We start from the raw sequence: 11,082 nt of genomic DNA, 5'->3' as shown, positions 1-11,082 counted from the left end.
TGGAGGTTTGGACAACGTCTTTGTATCAAGACTCTCCTATACCTCTGAAGATGTGAAGATTCTGTTCCCACCAACAAGCAAAATGATTATTATAGCATATCCAGACTTGGGATATGTGGAAGCACCATCATGTTTCACCACCTCCTTGTAGTCTTTTTGCCCCAGATGGTGAACAGCCACAAGAGACGCTGGTAGACCTGCTCAGAGGTGTTAAGTGTGTGAGCATCTCTGCCATGCCCTGGCTTTTGTACAGCCTGATCATGGATGCCCAGCCCTAATTCCACCAAGCCTAAAGGTTAATGATTTACACTTCCTCTTCCAAAACCTTGGCCTTAATCAGGAGGTTATAGGAAACAGGCAGTGTGCTTTCTGGGAGCTGTCTGCTACTGCAGTAACTGAGCTGTTCTTTCAAAACCACCAAATGCTGGGTGCTCTTGGCAAGGATGTAAAGGTGACTAAAACTGACAGAAAGCTTTTTAGAAAGGGCATAGCAAAATTTAATTTAGACAGATGTGTTATCTCTGATGCTAGTAGCGAAGAACTATAAATAGTAATAATGAGGTACACTTACTAGGAGAGGTACTGTTCTGAGATACAGATGCAAAGAAGTTCAACTAGATTAGGTCATGACGGACACAGAGAATGAAATTATAGTAATCCCAGTTTAGTTATTTTCCTACTGTTTATGGAGAATCTGAGGAATTCAATCTAACAGTGTTAAGAACCACAGATGCACACTGTTGCTTGTACAAGCTATATGCAGCTAAAGAAATGGCTTTCATGTTCCCCAGCTATGAAGTGATCATTCATAAACCATTGCAAACAAGTGGACGAACGAAATGCATTGAATGTTGGCACAGAAACCAAGGGCTGTACTGAAGATACTGTTAAATAGTAATGTGTTTTCATGCCTGACCAATTAGGAAGCGTCTGAAGATATGTGAAAATTTAAATCTATTTTTACACAAGTGCACAAAAGCAGAGTCATAGCACTGAAGCTCCTCAAAAGCCCCCAACCATTTCTGAAGGACCAGATGTCACTCATTCTTTCACCATAAGAACAAAACTAGGATTTGTTATCAACAGAACTAGTGTTGCCAGCTGGTTTTGTCCACAATTGTTAATTCTTTCATGTAATCTTTTAAACTAATGAATTAATAATAGCTATTAATAGCTGGCCTTTGATGCATCAGGATTCCCTAATTTAACTTGGTGTGAGACACCATAGCACTTACTTGGACCTTTGCGGTTAATTACTGCTCATGAACCTGCCTTAAATATCATGTCAGTGCTCAGACTCTCAAAGGGGTGCAGATGGTCATTGTCTGTAGTGAGCAATCCTCCTTAGGAGAAGAAATAAATGTCTTTCACAGTAAATTACCTAGCTTTTTGCGGTTAACATAAATTATTTCTTTAATCCTCAAGTCTGTATGGGACTCTTAAAATGCTTTACAATTTATTTAATAACTTAAATAATTTTACAAGTTATTTTAATGATGGTTTTATGTACGAAGTTTCCAGGCTGTTTGAAATACATTGTGTGATTGCACATACAATCAGGTAGATATACCTTTTAACAAATACTAACGGAGTGAGTTGGTATAAATTGATTCATATAAAACCCTTTTCAATTAGGCTTCTTGACCTCATAGTCTCCCTACAGAAACGCAAGGCCTTTGTAACCTTCATGAGACTTACAGCCCTTATAATCCTGATACTGTTGCTGGATTTTTTGCCTGTCCTTTTAAACTTTTCATCTTCAAGATGCAGCCTCATAATCTTGCTGCTTGTTTTGTCTTCCCTTCAGTAAGCTCCTTGTCTGTATTGTTACGATGGATGGGATGATTCACAACCACTGAAAGCTCCAACCAGATGACTCTGTTCCTAGTAATGGTATTTGTAGGAATAAGTATGAAAATAATTACTTACATATTATTCTGTGTATCAGGCTAGGCTTTTTTTCTTCTGAGGCTTGATCTTTGAGCTGAGTTATGAACACTGTCCCAGTGTCCCAGAATCACTGTCCACCCTTTGTTAGCAATGCTCACTGTTCCACTCTTCTAACCTTGTTTTCTCATTAGTTCCCCTGAAAAGGAGATTTCTTTTTTTACCCACTGATTTTTGGGGGCAAGGCTGGCTATCATCTCAGTTCATAGAGGACCATTGAATGCTTGGTCTACTGCACCCAGTTTTACAGCCACCACCTGATACAATCTGTGAACCAAGGAGTAAAGGTCATCAGATGCCTTTCGTTGGTTCAAGCAATGCCCTGTATCCAATGGGGGCTGCCATAGCTGCCTTCTTGCATGAGCTTTCTGGCTCTTGTCATCTCCATCCAAACACTGCCAGCTCAGGACCAGTTTCTGCCTCCACGCCCAGCCTTGACTAAGGTCTTATGCCCAGAGCTGGCATATGCATTTCAAATCACCTGCCTAAGCAGTTCATCAGCCAGAAATACGCAGCCACTCTGGTTCTGCAGCATGGCAAGGAAGGAGATCTTGTCCTGCTCCCACAAAGGTTTGTTCCTCAGTCCCCTGATGGCTTTCCCGAACCTCTTTATTGCCTGCTTGGACTTCTTCAAGTCCTCCTTCAGCCTTTATCTGACTTGTGGGATACAGTGGTCTGCCTAAGGAGGTCTGCCCTTGATCCTGGGTCTCAGTGATCCATTACATAGTATTTTTCATGCAAAAGCCTAAGGAATCTTTAAAATTAATGTTTATACTATAGTAATCTGAAGAGGAAAACGCAGACCTCAGCAAGATGCTATGTCGGTAAGTTATAAGCAGATAATTCATAGAATCACAGAATGGTTTGAGTTGGAAGGGACCGTAAAGACAACCTACTTCCAGCCCCCCTACCACAGGCAGGGACGCCTTCCACTAGACCAGGTTGCTCAGAGCCCCGTCCAACCTGGCCTTGAATGCTGCCAGGAATGGGGCAGCCACAGCTTCCCTGGGCACCTGGTGCCAGGGCCTCACCACTCTCACAGGAACTTCTTCCTCATATCTGGTCTAAATCTGCCCTCTGTCTGTTTAAAGCCAGCTCCCTTTGTCCTATCCTTACTTGCCCTTGTAAAAAGCCCCTCTCCAGCTTTCTTGTTGGCCCCTTTAGGCACTGGAAGCTGCTCTAAGGTCTCCTCAGAGCCTTCTCATCTGCAGGCTGAACAATCCCAGCTCTCTCAGCCTGTCTTCATAGGAGAGGTGTTTCGGTATTTTCATGGCCTCCTCTGGACTTGCTCCAACAGTTCCATGTCCTTCTAATGTTGGGGGTCCATGCAATTGGATGCAGCACTGCAGGTGGAGCTTCACCAGAGCAGAGTGGGAGAATCAGTTCAGTTCAAGGACCCGGCTTGACTTTGCAGCCTTTCCAGTGAGTGTGCCATGGTTATAGCAACAGAGCAACTCTTAAAAAAATGAATTAGACATAGGAGCACACGTGCAGCAGTGCTCAAAACCCAGAGGACAAAAACATCTTTGGCTGTGCTGGAGATCTGTTTGAGGGAGCTTATGTTTTGTAGATGATATTCCCATAAACTTTGCAAAAGGAAAAGAGGGAACAGGAGCAGCATGGAACAGGAAAGACCGGTGGTGTCATGCCGGGCTCCTGCTGGAGCCCCTGCCCTGATTTGTGTGTGGGGAGTGCAGGATGGGAGCGGGAGACAGGTTGTGTAGCTTCTCCCATCAGCAAGAGCGTTCCTGGCTTGATTAGCAGCTTTCAGCTGGCAGCCAGTGCTGATTTAATACTAATGCTTTTTTTTATGAATTGTTGTTTAGTCTGTTTTGAATGTTTTCTGCATGACTAATTAATGTACCAAAATGAATTAAATTGTGTTGCTAAACTTTACAGTAGTATGCAAACACATGGCTGGAAGTCTCGGCTCCTCTTCAGTATTTTATCTAAACTTTGTGTTCTCAGGGACAGGGCATTACTTGTTATCTAAAATCCACTTAACTGAGCTAAAATGTGATGTCATGCTTCTCTAAATATGCAAAGGTATTTATGTTCAGCCTGTTGAGAAACAGACTTGAATATAGTGAGATATACGTAATTACGTTCTGTTAATGATAACAGAACCCACTTAAAATTGGCAGGAGATCAAAACCTGCAGCCTCATATATGGGGTTTTGCTTGAGTAAAGCATTCTGTAACATTATGCTGGGGAAAACCGGCATGATTCATCACCGGGAAGACACTCCCAGCTGGAGCAGATAGTTAGAAATCACTCTCTACTGACCCTTGTGAAGAGTGGTGTCAGCTCCTCTGAGCGGAAAAGCTGCCGGGAAGAAGGTAACCCTGCAGCCAGGGCGTTTGTATTTCATATTTGAACAGTGCTGGTGAGGTGCTCGGTTTGCTTTTCACTGTGAAGGGCAGAGCTGTGCCACACCACCATTCCTCTCCTCTTTTGGCTGCTAATTCCCCGTGCTTCTGAATTTGCGCTTTATTGTCCATAGACAATTTTCTTTTTCTCTCTGAAACAAAGACGATTTGTGTAAGAGAGTAGAATAACAGCATACGTGTTTGATATGTGTCTGTCTATGCTTGAAATAATCCAGCATCTAATTTTTAATGAAGCATGAAAGAAAGCTAGAGCTCAGCACAATCCGTGCCCAGTGAAGATCCTAATCTTCCCTTTCCAACAGCGGAGAGCTGCAGCGGGCACATCTGTTCCATGACCGAGCAGCGTGGCTGCCGCTGGCCCCGAGAGGGAGGTGCACTGAGCCGGCAGCCTCAGGTCCCTCTGCTGGGCGATGGGAACCGGGCAGCGATAGAAAGCAGCGACCGGCCGGGGAGCGCAGCCGCGGGGACGGGCCTGGGGTCCCCCAGCTGCTGGCTCTGCTGAGGGTGTGATGGAAACCCCCTGAACGACAAGCCAGGAGAGGCGTGCTGCACAGGTACGTATCTCTCTATATATGTTCTACAAAATCTCTTCTTTCTAACTTTTTTCTCTATTACAGGAAAAAAAAGTGAGTTTCTTGTCTAAAAGTCACATGCCCGTAGGAAAACACAGTGTGTTTTTAAAGGGAAACCTGAACATTTCCTGTTCATTTAGCTATCTGTTGCATTATTTCAGTACTGAGTATGGCTTAGTCGCTTCAATAAGGAGAAAAACTGTACCCTGTCTTTGCTGGGGGAGCCTTGGGGGAATCTGGTGAGCCTTTCCTGCTCACCCATTTTGAGGTGAGAGCACCACCACATCTTCCCCCCCCCCCCAACATTGCCCTACAGCAGACTCATTTATCAAGGAGGGTTTACTTGGGTGCAGAGCCGCAGGAGCGGTTTGTCCGGGTGCTTTTTGCAAGGTGGGGTGACGGAGCGGGCAAGGCACGGTTATCTGTCTGTGCTCCTGCCCTGCTCCCCAGTGGGGATGTTTGTATTTGGCAGCAGAATGTGGGTGTGATTAATTATTTTTATTCATTTTTTTGAGAGACTGCTTATGAATACATAGTTCTTTACACATTGTTCTCCAAGCAGAAACAAATGGAATCATTATCTGTGTTGTGAGTCTGCGAAAGAGAGCCGCATCGCTGGTGCAAAAGAGTTTCCCAGTCTTCCTTGTTACTTAAAAAAATCACTGCGTAAATAATTAATTTCTTAAGCAAACAGTTGTGTTTCCAATTGCAGCTAGTGCACGAGCTCTTTTCTGCTAAAGTACCCTTTCTTTGGAGGGAATATTAACAGTTTCCTGGTTAAAATCACATTTCATAGCTTATTGTGATGGAAAACACTACATCACTTGCCACTACAAGAGAGAGCTGCATAATTCTTTCATATCTCCACCCGATTTATTTTACAGTTTACTTGGTAATGGATATTGACAGGTATGAGAACGTGCCCAAATTGTTGGACTACCTGCAGCAGTATCTGTTGTGTGTAATACCGGATGTTGTTAGGTGTGTATTTGTCGACTTTTTTTAGCATCGAAAGCCTAGGCTGCAGAGAGGGGCTGTGAACTGTCTTTTTTTGCCTGTATGAGATCCATTGTAAGTCCATGCCAGAGCACGGGGCTGATTGTTATTGTGGATTGTGAACTACTCATGGGTAGAACTGACACATCATACGTATTCCCTCTCTCAAAAAATCCCAAACCAACCGAAACCCAATAGACCCTGAACAAACCCAAACCAACAAAAAAACCCAACAACTAGCCCAGACCCCAGTGTGTTGCTTCAGAGAGCTTGTTCTGTGGAAATTAGTAGTAAATAACAAAGATCTCAGTGTGAACTGGGTGGAGATCCCCAGCGTGACTGTTAACGTACATTTAAAGTGACCTTTGTTGATTCTAATTTTTTTATTGCTGTGGAAACCCTATTTTGCACAGAGATAGGACTATCTCGATGCAGCAGAGCTCAGGGCTGCTGCTGGACAGTGGTGCCAGGAGCTCAGACTGGCTCCTGCATCCTGCTCCAGCTTCATGCCTGCAGAACCTCAAAGGATTTCAGACCTGCACATTTGGTTTTCTGGCATGGAAATGTACTGGTGCCATCAGCTCTGTAACAAGTGCTTAAAGAAAGGTAACTGAAACAAAAACATAGATATTTCCCCTTTAGTAAGCGATGAGCTTGTGGGCTCCATGCATTGGTAGAGAGGAGGCGTCAGGACAAGGTTTCTTCACTAGATCTGTGTTTGCTTTACTGTGGAACAAGGTAAAAATAAATCATTGGTGAGGTGCTTATGCGTGAGCGATCACTGTGATAATAATGGTGATTTAGCTTATTAGGACTACTCAGATAAAATGATTCCCAACACTTAACTGATAAGTTATGCAAACACGGAGGACAGGCTTTTAATCGGGCTGGTCCTTGGGTCTAACCCCGGGGGGTGCCAGGATGTAGGGAATCTGACCCTTTCGGTTTCCACTGGATTTTTTTAGGCCAGTACTCACATAAAAACATTTGAAAATTCATCCTGATGGTTTTACAGTAGAAAATTGTTCGCTGTAAAGCCAAAACTTTATTTATGTGTCATTGATCTGCTTGTTTAATTATCTGGCATTTGTATGACTGATCTTGAGTCTGATTTCCTCTTCTGCTCTGGTGTAAAAGGTGAGGTATAACTTACAATGACATTTGGAAACAATGAATTAAATTGTTTGTTTGTTTTGCTCATGTGCAGGATTGGTGTTTTCCAAAGAAAACCCAAACCTGAATCCTTTGATTTGTCCAGACTTCCCACTACCATTAGAAAATGGATTGATCAGCAAGTATAAGGGGTTAAGGAGTGCTAAAATAATTGCTCTACACCCTTCAAAATGCTATTTAGTCATGTATGAAGCTGACTGCAGTAAGCTGTAACCCCCACCCCTTCCTTCTTCTTGCTTCCACATTGCACCTAATGTCTATCAAGTTGATGCAACGGATAGGTAGAACAACTCATAAGGTTCAAGTGATAAAACACCCAAGCTTCGGTGATGGTAAACTCTCCAGTAGAGACCAAAGTATGTATCTGTGCAGCTGGTGGTTTGATTTGATAAAGCTCAGCAAGATGTACTTAGTTAAAATGAACTCATTTGCCTTGAAAACAAACTCTCATTTCAATCCTAGGGTGGCTGATATGGTCTCTGGGTAAAACATGGCATATCTCGATTGCCGATAGATATCTTCCTTTTGTAAGAAGATGTTTACTAAGTAAGAATAGCACAGGGTAGGCATTAAGGTAGAATTGTCAGTACTTATTTGGTGCACTATAGTGGGGTTTTTTTTGTGAGGAAGCACATGAGCACAAATGTATCCCATGTTGGTGTTTTTTGTTGTTTTTTTTTTTTTTTGGGGGGGTGTTTTTTTGTTTTGTTTTTAATTATTTTGGATTCTATGTTTTTTTTGGAAGGACAGGTTAGTTCAGAGAAGGAAACTGCTTGTTGGAAAGCCTTCTTTCTCTTATAAAGTGAATAACTGTTCATAGTTTTCCTTGTTGCCATGTATTAAAATAGCTGAAGTAGACCTTAGAGGCCCATTTTTGTCCTGTGAGTTCTTTGTTGTGTGGTGTGACCTACTCAGAGAGGAGTGTATTTCTTATCCCTCAGTCACCATATGTTCGCAGCAATAATCATTGTTTTCCATAAGTATCCGTATTAGTTCTGTTGTGCATACGCTGTACTTTATAGTTTCTGATGTAGTTTTTATAAAGAGCTGTGGTGGAAATTGTGAGGGTTTTACAGTAGGGATGTATGTACATAGGCAGGACTGCTTCATCACGGGCTGTATGTCACTGTTAACTGCTTAAATAATTTTTACATTGGTATACTGAATAAAATCTCAGTTTATCATTTGGCATTTGTTAAAAAAGGGAAAAGTTCTCTATAAATGGTGCTGTCATTTGAGTGTTACACAGCTCTGTGCCTACGTGATCCCCAGTTCAGACCCTTCTTCAGTGCTGCAGAGTGCGATTCAGTCTGAATCCACAATATTGCTATTTATTTGGCTCACAGCAGCGCCAAGGCAGGCGTTAAAACTGGGTCTCAGAAAGGATGCTGCAGATGCACACAGCAGGAGCAGCCCCCCATGCCAGGACTTTACTTTGCTTTAATACTCAGAAAATTCTCCATGGAAACCTTGAAGTCTGCTATTAGAGTGTACTTCAGATGAGGACATAAAATATCCTGCGTGCTCCTCCATCGGCATGTATTTCTGAGTAAGCTGTTGTGGGGGCTTGCCTGGCTTTATAGAAACAGCTAAATATGCTATATAAACTGCTAAATCTGGTAGGCAGAGATGGGAGAAATAGAGTCAATTATAATTAAAAGTTTTATTGTGTTCTTTTTCCTTTTATGTGTTCATATAATATATAAAATTCCTCGTGCATTCTATTTAAGTTCTGGGGCTTTCATCTGACCTTTCATTCTCTTCCTATACAACTCCTTTCCTGTAATAGAATAACATAAATTACTGTCATCAAATTCTGCCTGCAATTACTTTGTATCAGTCAACCTACTGCTTTTGTGTGTATCTGCTTTCATCTCATTAGCTGTTGTACAGACGAATTATGACTTGTAGGTAGTTGACTGACTAGCTGTTGGATGATTCCTTTGAGTACTGAAGGTATTTGGCCGGCAAAATGTTGATGTAGATATTTCAGCATTAGGCAGGTTACAAAATGTTTGGGGTTTGCACTGACAAGGGAGTTTCCATACTAAGGCATACGCTGCGCAAATATGTAAACGGATTAACAAAGCAAATTATTTGGATTCAGAAACTGGTTTATAGTGCAGTGAATAAAATAATTCTGGAAACTGGAAGTCATGCAAACGGGGTATTTTCATGGTGACTTGTATTCAGAAATGCTGAAAGCTCATAACCTTGCCTAATTTTGAGCTTATTGGATACAGCTATGAAGTGCCCCCAGGGCAATTAAAAAAATTCCTTAAAAACCCCAACCCTCTTTCAATGAGGAGTTTTATGAACTGCTGGTGTGTTAGTGGGGGGGTTAAATTATTGGTTTCTTGTATATTAATTTTAACCCTCCAACTCAAATAGTTGGAAATTGCTAACTCCCGTCCCCATTCCCTTGCAGTATTATCATTCCTTTATTGATGCAGAGATTTTCAGATGCAGTCACTTCGCAGCGTGAGTCCATGATATTTTCCAGCATTCGTGCTGAATCACAGTCTTGGTGACTGCAACTTGTGCTTTTATGCCATGATATTCACATTACTGTTATGGAAATCTTTTTCTTTTTTTCTTTTTTAAATTATATAAGATAAATAAGATGTAAATGATAATAAAGTATGAGTAAATAATGTGTGTCTACAGTTGTGCTTTGGAAGAGAAAGTAAAGCTATACCATAAAGATACATATTTATGTATATATGATCAAGACAAAATATTCTTTACTTAAACCACTGGATTCTGTTTGCTACCTCCAAGATTTTGTGTGCATATTTTCAGTTGTTTGTTATTTCATATTGATGTGGGTAACTTCTTAAGTAAATGAAGTAGATTGAGTTAGGTTACTATTTCAGACGTTACCTTTGAATAATTGAATAAACCCCAATTTGGGCAATTGTGTGAATAGCCATTTTCCCCAAATAGCACCGATGTGAGTGGAAACAATAGCTTGTGTCTCCAGAATAACGGAAGTCCTTGATAAAATTTTAGCATCTTAAGATATCACTCCGAACATCTGTTGCTAAAGTCATACAATCTCATGGGCTTCCACTGACCAAAGTAGCAGCAGTTTAATTCCAGCATTCCAAATAAACGTGAACCTTTCCAACTGGTGAATTCTGGTGAGTGCATGCACTTTGTTTGAATGCTATAAGCACAAACAATATCTGCTTCAGGTGGCAGTGGATATGTTGTGATTTAACTGTTTCTCATGCACACTGGAAGGGATGAAACATGCAGTGCTTGTGTTTGTCTTGGAAAGGTTTCCCTAAATTACAGCAATGCTCACTTAGTTTGAGTTGATTGGCAGGATAATCAGTTCGATAGTTCTGATATGCGTGGGCAGTTGATTTAGATTCGATTCATATACATTGTATAAATACCCATCTCATATTTGCTTCAGTGTTGCTATGCAAGGTTTGTGGCACTTCTGTAGGTCTAAATACATGAAATACAACAGACTGTCTGAATTTTCATAAGTAGGCAAACCTTCAGATAAAGATGGCTTTGACATGAGCATTAGTGGGTTTTCATGACCAATTTGCTAATACTATTATTATGGTATTGCGTATGCTTAAATATTTAATGGAGTTTAAGTTTTTACTTATTTTTACTACAGCTATTGAGCTGTTGTTTTTTTTTTTTTTTTTGATGCTAGTGATTGAAGGCATTCCCAGACTTTTCTGACCTTAAATATTTAGCCAAGGGAGCTTGTTTTCCTGGAATTCTTGTGTTAATATAACAATAGTCTAAAGCTAAAGCAGTACACGGCTGGATTTTGCAGAAATCCCTATTAGTTTTAGAGCACAGTTTCCAGACAAACATTTGAGGCTAAACTGCTGAGGAAGCAGATGCTAGTCTGTAGGTACTAAGAGTTAATATCTCTTGAGATGTGTTCATTCTCTTAAGGAGCTTCCAGCCCCCAGCAAAGCTTTTCAACAGCAAGAACAGAGGAGCTGTTGGCCAGTGTCTTTGGTCACAG

At 41.4% G+C, this 11,082-nt stretch overlaps 1 protein-coding gene across 2 annotated transcripts in view; it reads left to right on the top strand.

The window, feature by feature from the left end:
* Positions 1-4,231: 4,231 nt before the first annotated feature.
* The window catches only part of LYPD6 (LY6/PLAUR domain containing 6), a 37,572-nt gene continuing 30,721 nt past the window's right edge, over positions 4,232-11,082 (top strand). For both annotated transcript variants that reach the window (XM_065672837.1, XM_065672838.1), the window contains exons 1-2: positions 4,232-4,287; positions 4,641-4,892. The gene's annotated coding sequence lies outside the window, so the exon portion shown is untranslated. The remainder of the gene's footprint in view (positions 4,288-4,640; positions 4,893-11,082) is intronic.

Source organism: Lathamus discolor, chromosome 3, assembly GCF_037157495.1.
Source record: "Lathamus discolor isolate bLatDis1 chromosome 3, bLatDis1.hap1, whole genome shotgun sequence".
In the NCBI taxonomy this organism is placed as follows: domain Eukaryota; kingdom Metazoa; phylum Chordata; class Aves; order Psittaciformes; family Psittacidae; genus Lathamus; species Lathamus discolor.
This window is presented reverse-complemented; position numbering and strand designations above follow the sequence as displayed.